Below are 12,930 nucleotides of genomic sequence, written 5' to 3'. Positions count from 1 at the left end.
CTCCCCTGCCCCCCCACCCCCCAATTCTAATTGGCCTAGGGTGCAGCCAGTTCACAGATTTTTTCCATACATTGCATACATTAATGATTTTATTTATTTATTTATTAAAAGTCATTTTATTTGGGGCTCTTACAGCTCTTATAGCATTCCCTACACCAATTGTATCAAGCATATGTTACCATCATCATTCCTAAAACATTTTCTACTTGAGCCCTTGGTATTGGGGTTTTTTTGGGAAAGGGGAGGGGAGAAGAAAAAAAAAGCTGACACCAAGGGCGACTTAGTAGAGAGTAAATGTCTAGAAAAGAACGAAATAAACATATGAACAAACATGCCTGACTCAATTGATGTATGGATTGTGATGAGTTGTACGAGGCCCCAATAAAATGATTAAAAAAAACCACAAACTTGCACCTGATTCTAAATTATATCCAAGGCTGAGAACCACTGATCTACATAGATATGAAGGCAGACGATTATACTATAATGAAGGATTAAGTACAACTCACAGAGCAAGATGCACACACAAAGAAAAGGGGGAAAGGGCTCACATGAGAGACAAAAGTCTAAACCAGAAATGAAGAGCAAGGGAAGAGAGATGGTCTGGGTTAGACACTCCTGGAGATAACCCACTGCCATGATTTATATTAGGCTGCACAGCTCAGTCCTTCCTTCTAGAAAGTTAGAGACAGATGGTTTCTACATTGCCACAGGTTCATGTTACTTAAAAATTCCCTTTACTACTTCGAAACATAGAACTTACTATGTTATGAAATCCTCTCATGATCGACTGCTTCCATAACTTCCCCATTCCCTGTTCTGTGAGCTCTGATAGAGGGAGCAGATCAAAGAAGATTGAACTGTAATAGAGAGCCCCAAGTCATGAGGCAGCTATCTGCCCCTGTTGGATCCCTTCAGTATGGAAGCCCCTCCTGCCTCCAGGCAGCCCAAAGAACGGGACACTGTGCCCCATGCTGGTTATTTAACCAAGTTGAAAACAGAGCATCAGCTTCTGCTTCAAGAAGGAAGAATAACATGAACCAAATGAGCCTTCTTTTATGGGAAGCATCATGTTCAATTTAAATAAAAGTAACGAGTAACCTAAAATATATATTTACCCAACTGCAACAAATGATCTTGATTAGGCTTTATGAGACACAGAACTTCATGAAATGAGTCCCGGAGAGTGGGGCTAGGACTAAAGGGTTCATTTTAAGATGCATCAGGTCATATTTGATTTTAGGTTCTGTCTATCCTAAAAGCCCAAGACGATAAAAACACACTCAAATGTGTTCCACCCCTCCGCAAAATAGCGATGCTACCCCTCTGCTTACCCAACCACTTGTCTGCCAGTTTGTTGTACTGTGGTAGCTTGTGTGTTGCTGGAAACGATGTCACTGACATTTCAAGTACCAGAAGGGTCCCCAAAGGGAACAGGTTTCAGCACAGCGTCCAGATTAAGAACAGGCTACGAAGAAGGAATTCGGCAGTGAAAACTTTATGAATGGCACAGAAACACTGTTAGATGCGGAAAGCCTCATGAATATACAGTGAACATTGTCAGGGATCATGGCAGAAGATGAGCTACTCAGTTGATCCTTTGCCTTCTCAAAGTGGAGTTGACCATAATGCTGTGGATGGGATAAAGCCTGCAGGAATAAAGCTTTCAGGACCTTAATTTGCTGATGGGCACTACTCAATGTGAGAAGAAATGGCTGGAAATATCAACCAATAATTGGAACATGCAATGTGCAAAATACGAATCTAGGAAAACTGGAAGTTGTAAAAAAATGAAGTGCATAAGGTTAATAGTCCAGGCATTAGTGAGCTGAATTGGACCAGTACTGACCATTTTGAATCAAACCGTCCTATGGTTTAGTATGCTGGAACGACAGATTCAGGAGGAATGGCGTTGTAGTCATCATCAAAAAGTACATTTCAAGTTTTATCTTGAAGTACAATGTTGTAGGAAATAAGATATTATCTATCTGCATACAGGAACTGCAGTAAATACAAGTATTAATCAGATTTATGCACCAACCACGAAAGCTACTGAAGAAATTGAAGAATGTAGTCTCCCAATGTCTTCAGTCTGAAATTGATGCATAGATAATTACTGGTGATTGGAATGTGTATTAGTCTGGGTACTTTAGAGAAACAAATCCACAGAAACTCATCTATGAGAGAGTTTTATATAAAGGGTTAAGTGCACATCAAGAAAACATCCCAACCCAGTGCTGCCCAAGCCCACAAGTCCAACATTAACCCATTAACCTCTATGTCCAACACCAATCCACAAAGTCCTCCTCCATCTCACAAAACACACACTATGATGCTGACTGCAGAAGGAAAGTTGAATCAGTGAATGTGTAAGCATCTCAGCGCTGGCAGGGGTCTCCACACAGCTGCTCTAGCACCCAGGGCTGCATCGGGGTAGGTCCATGTGGCTTCTCCTTGGGGGTATCTTGCAAGAAGTCAGCCTTGCCAGCTGAAGCAGGGAACTGCTAAGGCAGCTGCATCCTGGTCTGACCATCACAAAGCAGGAGACCCAAGAACTAGAAAGGTGAGACTCACTGAGGCATTTATCCCTCCGCCTTTCAATTAACCCCACATGTGTTTATCGGTCAGGTTGGCACACTAAATTACCTCAGAATGCAAAATGCAAAGTTGGAAGCAAAGAGGAGGAAATAGTTGGAAAATATGGTCTTGGTGATAGAAACCAAACTGGAGATCACATGATAGAATTTTTCAAGACCAACAATTTGTTCACGGCAAATGCCCTTTTCAACAAGAGAAACTGTGACTATACATATGGATTTCCCCAGTAGGATATACACAAGTAAAATTGACTACATCTGTGGGGAGAGACAATGGAGAAGCTCAATAACAGCAGCTAAAACCAGAGTAGGTGCTGAATGTGGAAGAGACCATCAATTGCCCATATGTAAATTCAGGTTATACTGGAGAAAATTAAAGCAAGTATACAAGAGCCAAAATATGACCTCTGTCTATCCCATGTGAATTTTCCAGAACATCTCAAGAACAGATTTGCTGCATTGAACACTAATGACAGAAGACTTGATGAACTGTGGGAGGACATTAAGCCCATCATTCATGAAAAGCAAAAATTAAAAAGACAAGAAAGGAAAGGTCAAAGTAGATGCCAGAAGAGACTCTGAGACGTGATCTCGATTGCAGAGTAGCTAAGGCAAATTGGAAAAATGAAGTCAAAGGGCTGAATAGAAAATTTCAGAGGGCAGCTAGCAAAATAGTATAATGAAATATGCAAAGATCGAGTTAGAAAAATAAAAAGAACATGCTCAGCGTATCTTAAACTGGAAGAACTCAAGAAAAAAATTCAGGTCTCAAGTTGCAATATCGAAAGATTCTATGGGCAAAATATTGAATGATACAGTAAAAACCTTAAAAGAAGATGGAACAAATACAGTCGTTATAAAAAAAGTGACACAACCATTTTAAGAGGCAGCACATGATCAAGAAACAACGGTACTGAGTAAGAACTCCAAACTTCACTGAAAGTATTAGTCAAAAACAAGGCTTCGGGATTTGTTGGAATATCAATTGAAATGTCTCAACAAGCTGATGAAGCTCTGGAAGCACTCACCAGTCTATTAGGAAATGTGGAGGATCGCTACCTGGCCAACCGACTTGAAGAGATTCATCTGTGTACCCATTCCAAAGGAAGGTGACCCAACTGAATGAACAAATTATAGGACAATATTTTTGATATCACACACACTGCATTGAGTTAATATGCTGCACAAGACCTCTTAACGTGTTGAAAAGCAATGGTATTACTTTGAGGACTAAGGTATATGTGACTCAAGCCATGGCATTTTCAATCCCCTCATATGCATGTGAAAGTTGGAGACTGAATAAGTGTCGGGAGCCATGAGGCCTGGCCATAACCTTGTCTGTCCAGAGCCATGAGGCCTGGTCATTATCTTGATCTTTATTGCCTGAGCGCAGTAACTTTCCACAGGAACGCACAGTTGCTGTTTTTTCTGTGGTCATTGTTCTCAGGGAAACACCTGCGGCTTGCTTCCCCCATTTATTCTCAGGGAAACACCTGCGGCTTGTTTCCCTTTCCCTGGCCTATATAAGCAGTAGCCTTTTACTCAATAAACGAGACTTGATCGGGCTACTTGTCTTGTCTCCATTTCTCGTGTCTCTTGTCCCCCCAATTCCCACTCCTTCCTCCAGGGTCCGCATTGAAGTTCCCGCGGGACGGGACAAATAAGGAAGATGACAAAGGAATAGAAGCATTTGAATTAGGTGCAGGTGAAGAACACTGAAAGTGCCACGGACTGCCAAAAGAACACACAGATCTGTCTTGGAAGAAGTACACCCTGAATGCTCTTTAGAGGGAAGGATGGCGAGATTCCAATCTTGTACTTCGGACACGTTGTCAGGAAAGACCAGTCCCTGGAGAAGGACATCGCGCTCGGTGAAGTAGAGGGGCAACGGAAAAGAGGAAGCCCTCGACAAGATGGACTGACACCGTGGCTGCAACAAAGGGCTCAAATAATAACAACAGTTGTGAGGCTGGCGCAGGACCGGATGATGTTTGGTTCTGCTGTACACAGGGTCACTCTGCGTTGGGAATGACTGAATGGCACCGAACAACAAAAACAGCAATCCCATGTTTATGTGACTGTTAGGATATGTCACACGATGACTTAGGGTTCACACAGTCATAAAACCTGGGGGACAAAGGACTCAGTGGTTGGTGAGGTTCATTTGCACGTACTGTCAGTTTCTCTGACACACCTAGAGTCCTGTTTCCAAATGAAGACCTCATAATATTTTGACAATAAAACATCAGCATGTTTACTTTTCTTCATCAACAGCTTGATAAAGGTGGAGGTGGTTTCTGAGCCTAAACTGGATGGGATGTTTGGCTTTTTCAATTTGGCAGTTGGCAAGGTTAATAAGGCACTGCTTCTTGTAGATGAGCTTGGGGTGTGAGCATTGGAGATTTAGGGTGGGCCAGACACCATCCCCAGGTCCTGACTTGGGCCATCTGAAGTGGCGCTCAGATGCCTGTCATTTAAAACAAGCACCAGGTGGGTGCAATACTGAGCTTGATAAGTATTGTGGATGCTCTTCCATAGAAGGTCTTGCTTCATGTTTTTCTCTTATTACCAGTTGGTCTACAATTTATTTGGTTTGAAGATTTAGTGGGGGAGCAGTACTCCTCAGGTCATTTAAACTTTTGTTGTGACACCAAGACCCCTTTATTATCTTAATTTTCTCCTTCATCCCTGACCCCACCCTCGTGACCCAAACCCAAGAGTTGGAAGCCCATGGGGTGTCTAACAATGACACTCGCTTATGCCTAGTCTTATGTAGTAGCACTGGGTCTTGAGATGTAAGGACCAAGTTTCACTTCCAACAATGCTATGAAGTGGATATTGTCGAGGAAACCACGATAGGTTGGGTCGGCTGCCCAGGACCATGCCGCTAGTTAGTGATGGCCAGGGTCTGGACCCAGGTCCTTTGCCACTACACTGCCCCCTTCCCTGCAGCCTGGACCCTCCTGTACAGGCAGGCATGAGGGTTCTGGTTTTCCAACAGCCTCACACAGCTGGTGTAGTTAGACTGTCACCAATTTGGTAAATAGTTCACTGATGATTGTGTTTTCATGTCACCACTACTAAGTCTGAACATCTTTTAATAACTTAACCTGTATGTTCCCCTCTGTAAGTTAGCTCTCTTACTTTCCAGCCCATTTTTCTAGGGGAAAGATTTTGATTTTCACACATCTTTTGTACATGCTTGACATTCTGTTGCTTTTTCATTCCAAATAGCTTCTCTGAGTCGGCCACTCGTCTGCTTTGTCTGTGGTCAGTTGTACATAAAGCCTTAGTTTTTATTTTTGTGAAAGGGCTTTGAGGGATCTAAGGACTTGCCTAGCGAAGTTCACGGAGCCATTCTGAGAAATCTAGGTAATTAAGTCTTAATTCCACAACAGTTCACCCATGTACACAGTGTGAGGTAGGGATCCAACTTGACGTTTATACTTTTAGTGACATTCCACCACCTCTCCCCATCATCCCACTAGCACCTTTCAAGTTCATATTCATATATATTTTTAGAACTCTTTATTTCATTAGTCTGTACCTGTTCCTATGTCAGTCTCACCCTGTTCTTATCATGGCTTTTTTGGGTAGCATGTCTTTATCTGACAGGGCAATTCTGTCTTGCTCTTCTGTTTATGAAAATGACTTTGTTCTGTATGCACACTGTAGCAGTGTTCAAAGTTTTATGGCCGCACAGCTGGGCTGTTTTCCAATTTATCTTCCCATAGGTGTGACCCTGTGACTGGTGTCCAGTTGATGAATTGAGGAAGTGATGTGTGTACCTTGCACATCTGTCCCATCAAATCCTCCTCGATGCTGTCCCCAAGCTCTACACACGAGACTCCTAGGGACATGGATCGTATCTGGATGACAAGGTGAAAAGGTGCTTGCTGTCTAAGATGGGCGTTGGGTCATTAACTGAGAGAGAGAAGTCTTTTTTGGAGTCTCCAGAGACTCTGGGGTCTGTGATAGCAAACAATAGAATTGAACATCTGGAATGTTTGTTGCATTCCTAGGAAATATCCGATAGGAATTTAACTAGAGCTGCATGGCAGCTATAACTTAGGGAAAACCAGCAGCTTCTGCATGCGAAGTTGTGCCTCGAGGGAGATGGCGCTGCCATGCATCCATTCCCATGCTGAGCGTGCACTTGACAGAGGCGCTGGGCCGCTGCAGGAGCCCTACGGGTGTACTGGGCTGCACTTTGGGCTGCTAACCAAAAGTCAGCAGTTTGAAACCACCAACAGCTCGGAGGGTGAAATATGAGGCTTTTTACCGCTGTAAAGAGTTATCGCCCGGGAAACCCCACAGGGGTGGTTCTGCCTGTCCTATGGGGTCAGAATTGACTTTATGGCATTGAGTTTGGCTTTGTGCTACTTTAGGTAAGTATTTAGATATCTTAAAGAGTTTCAGTTGCTGTTGTAGGAGAGTTAGTTTTTTTGTTCCTATTGGTTATAGCTGGCAATGAGCAACTCTGATTTTTAGGAGTTGGTTTATATATAAACTGTTATCAAGTTGATTCTGACTCACAGTGACCCTGCAGGACAGATTATAAGTGTCCCTGTGGGCTTCTGAGAATGTAACTCTGTATGGGAATAGAAAGCCTCATCTCCCCCCCCCCCAAGGGCCACTGGCGGTTTCCAAGTGCAGACACTGTAGTTAGCAGCCTACCTCGTCACCACTGCGCCCCGCGGGCTCCTGTTCCACTTACATGGAACATTCCAACGATCTTCTTGCACCAAACTGCCCAACTCATTTTAATCACAAGTATCTAGCTCCTAAATCTATTGTACTAGAGACCCTCAGTTTGTCATCTGACCCCGAAAATTCCATTATGCGGAAATCCACATCACTTAACAACTCACTGCGGGAGTCGATGCTGAATCATACTTTTATCAAAAAAGATACTGTCTGATCATGCCAACTCCTAGCTGGCGACCTGATAGCTGCTGGTGGCCAGCAGGGTAGGTCAACTTGTCACTCACTTCCTCTGTCCTCCCAGCACGCACTCTGGGCTAGAGCCATGGCAAATGTTGTTGTTCAAGATTCATCTGCCTGGAGCAACTGATTCTCCTTTATCTTCTACACTCACAATCCTCAAGCCTGACAGACTCTCTGGTGCCTAGGTGAGCTGTCCCTTTTTAACACACACACACACACACACGCGCACACACGCGCACTCTCTCTCTCCCCTCTCTCTCTCTCTCTCTCTCTGTTGGAATTACAGACATGTCTCTCTCCCCTACTGGATGATATGAGCCATATAAAACACACCGCATCTATCATGCCTGTGTCCATTAAGCCGGTGTTAAGAATCTTTAACATGTTAGTTGAATATATGATCCAGCTATATGATAACACTAGGCCAGCTACTCAGGTGCCTGGTTTAATTTCAATGTCTGTGCTTTGGTATGGGTAATTAAAACACAACAGAATTATCCCATTTAGATGGATAGTCAGTCAAAGGAACGGGCACTGGGATGGAAGGGTAGTAGACATGCAACGTGGGGAACCTGGAACACATTCAAGTGAAAACTGAAGGGTAGAAACCCAGCTACTCCGAGTGCCTCCTCGCAAGTCAGAAGAAAAAGCAAGCTCGCAGCACCAGCAGGATGTTTCCCTCGGTCACATTCGCAAGTCATGTATCTATTTTTAAAAGTTTCTTACATGGCTTTTTTCTTTTTAAAGCTTTTTTTTTTACACCCCTCCTTTTTTTTTAACCCACTCCCTTGAAAGCTTTGTAAAGAAAACAGGTGACACAGCATGCAGCAATTGCCATTCTACACCTTAGTGTGCCCTGCTGGTAGCTGGGGCACTCAGCGTCCAGCAAAGTCTCACGTTGGACAGAGGTTTGATGTGCAAAGTCAATGAGTTTTCAAGCCTGAGTCAGAAAGAAATTCGGTGAGGAGATAAGCAGGCTTCTCTCTGTAGCTGTTTATATTGTTTGAGTTCTTCCCTCCCCACCCCCTTCTTTACCCATGAGGATGTAATACTTGTGTAATAGCAGAAACACAAATAATTTCTGGCTGAAATGGAAACTCGGGCCTGTTAAATACATAATTCAAAGATCGGTATCGAATGGCATTTTGTCCTTCCGCTCACAGGACCAACTACCCTTTCAGACTTGTGTGAGCCTTTCTGCAGGCCTGTGTGTGGCTGTGAGTGGGGCTGACTCATGGCAGTGAGTGCTAACTGAGAATGTTCTAACAGTTGGCATGTCAGTTTGGAAATAGTTAGCGTCTCTCTCTCTTTATAGAAACCCTTTTATTAAATTGTAACAGGACAAAAAACAAAAGATTAATCCAAGAATGTATCAGCATGATGCCAAGATGAGTCCAAAGAACTCACAGCCCTGGAGCTAGTTAAGATGAAAGAAAATAAAGGAACCAGCACAAAACAAGTGCATCACTGCTGCGAGCTAGGTGTTCAGAGAGGGTGGAGGAGAGGGCCATGATTGTGACATGTACACAATTACATAGAGAGCTTACAGGTTTGGTCTGGCTTGGCCCACCATGCTGCCCTGACAGTACTAGTACCCTAACATGTATCTGTAAATCAGTCAGGACAGACCCAGTCAAGTCTCCTGAGGGCAAGACTTCCCATCTCTGAGTTGGCCCAGGAGTTGTAATCTCCTTTTAAACATAGTTACATAGCTGGGGAAGGGTCAGAACTCATGTGGAATCTTAAATTTATGCTGATACTCAAAACAAGAGTTAGGACTCTCCTGTCAACTACAGGTTTCCCACTAACCAAGTGTTTTAGATTTAAGCCTCTAACACAGTCTCTAAGGTAGTGCAGCATGTCATGCATTAGGCTGCTAACCACAAGGTTGGGCTGGTGCTTCAAACCCAACATCTGTTCCTAGGGAGAAAGATGAGGCTAGGCTTGATTAAAAAAATTTTTTTTTTAAAGATTTAGTCTTAGAAAGAAATCCAGTGGAGCAGTTCTATTCTGTCCGCTTGATGGTAGTGGGTTTAATAGGTCCCCTCCTCTGATTATGGTTTTACTAAACATCCTTTGATCACATGTGGTGCTTTCTTTTGTATGGTCTGGTGACTCCTTTAAAGGGGTGCTTCTTATGGGTCAAATCAAGTGTACTTTTTGACAGCTGGGCACTATCTGATGGCAGCATTTAAGTTTTAACTCAGCAAACATTTCAAGAGTAGCCTCTCATGGCCAACAGATGTCAAGACTTCCGGTACACAGTTTCATACAGTGTAAGCTATTGGTCCAGGGCAAACTACTACTAGAACAGAAGAGGGAACTCAAAGACTCACCATGCATGTATAGAAAGTCGAGAATGACAAATCAGTGGTGGCTAGGACAACTGGTTACAATTAGGGATCAAAATAAAATAAAACGAGACCTCGATTTCACATCACACACCCAAATAGGTTCTGCAGGATACAAAATACGAAATATAAGCCCAACTCTTAGAACTTTGAAAGAAAAAAATATTTTTTAGTATAGGGAAGACTTCTCTACAAGATAGGGAAGGCACAAATTAATAGCTAAAGCCTGGGAAATTAAATTAGGCTGAAACAAAGCACTCACCAAATACAAATTCAATTTCAAAAAGCCAGAGATTGAGACAGATGGCTGAAATATGTGATGGACAAGTGCTAAAAATCTACACATATATATAAATATACATATGTATGTAATGTACTAAATGTAGCTATCTATCTCCTCTCGCCCCACAGAGAGGGCAGAGGATATAAATTTGAGGAAATTCTGGTTAATAAGGAATAAAGGTGCTCAATTTCACTAGCCACTATGGAAATGCACATTAATATGTAGTACCCCAGATGGCAGATAATCTGACAGACAATACCAAGCAACCAGATAAGATATCAATAATAGTTTAAATTGGCCCTACCATCTTGGAGAACAATTTGTAACTAAAAGATATGAATATCTTCCAACCTAGCAATTATTATTATTTTCATTAGGGGCTCTTACAAATCTTCTGACCCAACCTAGCAATTGTATTCCTAGAAGTAAGCCCTGGACGCTCTTACCATAGTGCCCTGGGCTGTTTGGAGGAATGAAGACCTGGAAACAATGTGTGTGTTCATCCAGACTAGAGGGGGAGGAAGACGCTAGTTATGTAGATGGGGGGAGGGGGACGGCATCTGCTTCACAAAATCATCAATACCTCCCCACGTTAGTTAGGGGTGAAGCAAATGTTTGAGCAGGATGGCCTGTGATCGATGTTACAAGTATGCAAACGGCCCCTGGCAGAAACAGGTTACTTCCTCCAGGTTTAGAGGTTTCAACATTAAGGATGGTCTAACAGGGCAAGCTAGATAAAAATATCTGAGGCATAGACATGTGGCAAGTAACAGCGCTTCTTGATGGATACACGACAGAAAAAACAACAGAACTTCATTGGCATGGTCTCCCATTGGCGGTGTTAATGCTGGGAGAAAAGGCGGTGGCATGGAAGTGGGTGGACAGGAGGTTTAAATCCAATCTGTAATTAAAACATCTGCAAAAACTAATGGGAGAGGGAGGGGGAAATAGGGAGGGAGGGGGGGGGGAGAAAGAGGACCTGATGCAAGGGGCTTAAGTGGAGAGCAAATGCCTTGAGAATGATTGGGGCAGGGAATGTATGGATGTGCTTTATACAATTAATGTATGTATATGTATGGATTGTGGTAAGAGTTGTTTGAGTCCCTTATAAAATGTAAAAGAAGAAAAGAGAAAAAAATGATTAGGGCAAAGACTGTACAGATGTGCTTTATACAATTGATGTATGTACATGTATGAACTGTGAAAAGAATTGTATCAGCCCCAATAAATTGTTAAAATAAAAAAAAAACTAATGGGAATTGTGCCTTTTTATTATGTTACACCATTTATGTTTAGCACACATTAACCCCAAAACCAGACTGGTTGTTGAAGAAAAATATATACACAGCTAGGTTGGTGAGTTTTTTACAGATAAGAGTCTTTTAACTTCCCCGTTGTAGGGATTCCAGTCATAAGTGGTTTAAGTGGTTCAACAAAAATGTGAGTCCTGTTTTTAAGGGGCAGAGGGATGAGAAAAGGGAAAGGGGGAGAGGGATGAGAAAAGTAACATCCCCCCCCACACCCCAGCGCTGTGAGGGGGCACTGGGTGAGTGGATGTTACATATACATGGTGTCCTCCATCTGGCCATGGAAGTCTGGATGGGTGGTGTGTGAGGGACCTATCAGCACTTGGGAGAAAGGAGCAGTTCAGGAGTGAAGTTTCAGGTGACCACACAGGGTGATGGCCTGTGAGGCAGACAGGCTGGTCCCATCAGACAACTGTCACTGTCTTGGTTCCAGTACAACCGGGACAGTGAGAATTTTGAAAGGCCACTACAGAGGTGAGAAAACTGTTGAAAACGGAGCTCTGGTTTGCCCAAGCATCCACCTATTGGAGTATCAGCTCTCGTGGAATTCCTAGATGGGGCTTAGTCAATATGCCGGCCAAGAGCTCCCAGCTCTCTCTGTACTTCTTCCACTGGGAGGAAGGAATGCTTTCGCTGGTGGCAGTGTCAGAGAGCAGCACGTATTGGAGCCCATGAGATGCAGTGGCACCCTCCTCCTGAGCTTGGGGAAACAAGTGGGAAACAGCACACCCTTGGCCTCCATCTCCCAGAGCCCCTCTGTCCACATGGCCGCCGCATGTGTCCTTGTTCTGCACTGAAGTGCAGGGGACATTTACTCAGATGGGGGTTGGCTTCCCCTGCGCCTTGTGACAACTGCAATTTATTATTAGAAAGAGGAAAAAAATAAGAGCTCATTTTAGAAGCTGTTGTTGAGAGGCAAATATAGTTAACAAAATAACCCCACGCAGTCCGTATTTTTATGTAATTTATTTCAATAGAAATGTCAGAAATTTGTACTTAAATTCCTTTTAAGTTAGCTTATGCAAACATACTGAAGACCACACACTCATATTTGCATATTACAAAGAAACAACAACAAAAAGGTGAGAAGAAGCACACTGCACATCACTCGCCAAGGTCATTGTGCAGTCGAGTGCTTCGCCAGGAGTACAAGTTCGTGGGGCCAAGGAATAAAAATGGCTTGTGTTTTCCTGGAGAATGATCATTACTGGGCAGCTGCCCCAGAGATGTGTGACTTCCATTAGCTCACACTGGGAACCAGCCCCCCCCGCCCCGTCATGGTGGGCCATGTAAAACCATGAACTGGTTGATGGTAAGGGTGTAGACAGTCTTCAGAGCCTGTGACTTATTATTAGCCATCCCCAAGTCAGTCATCACTGAGCTACATTGATGAGGAGTTCTAGTGGGCGTTACCTCCAGAGGAAGGGGGAAGGGTTAATGTTGTT

The sequence above is a fragment of the Tenrec ecaudatus genome, chromosome 1 (assembly GCF_050624435.1).
Source record: "Tenrec ecaudatus isolate mTenEca1 chromosome 1, mTenEca1.hap1, whole genome shotgun sequence".
Lineage (NCBI taxonomy): Eukaryota > Metazoa > Chordata > Mammalia > Afrosoricida > Tenrecidae > Tenrec > Tenrec ecaudatus.
The sequence above is the reverse complement of the archived record's forward strand: the minus strand, read 5'-3'. Positions refer to the sequence as shown.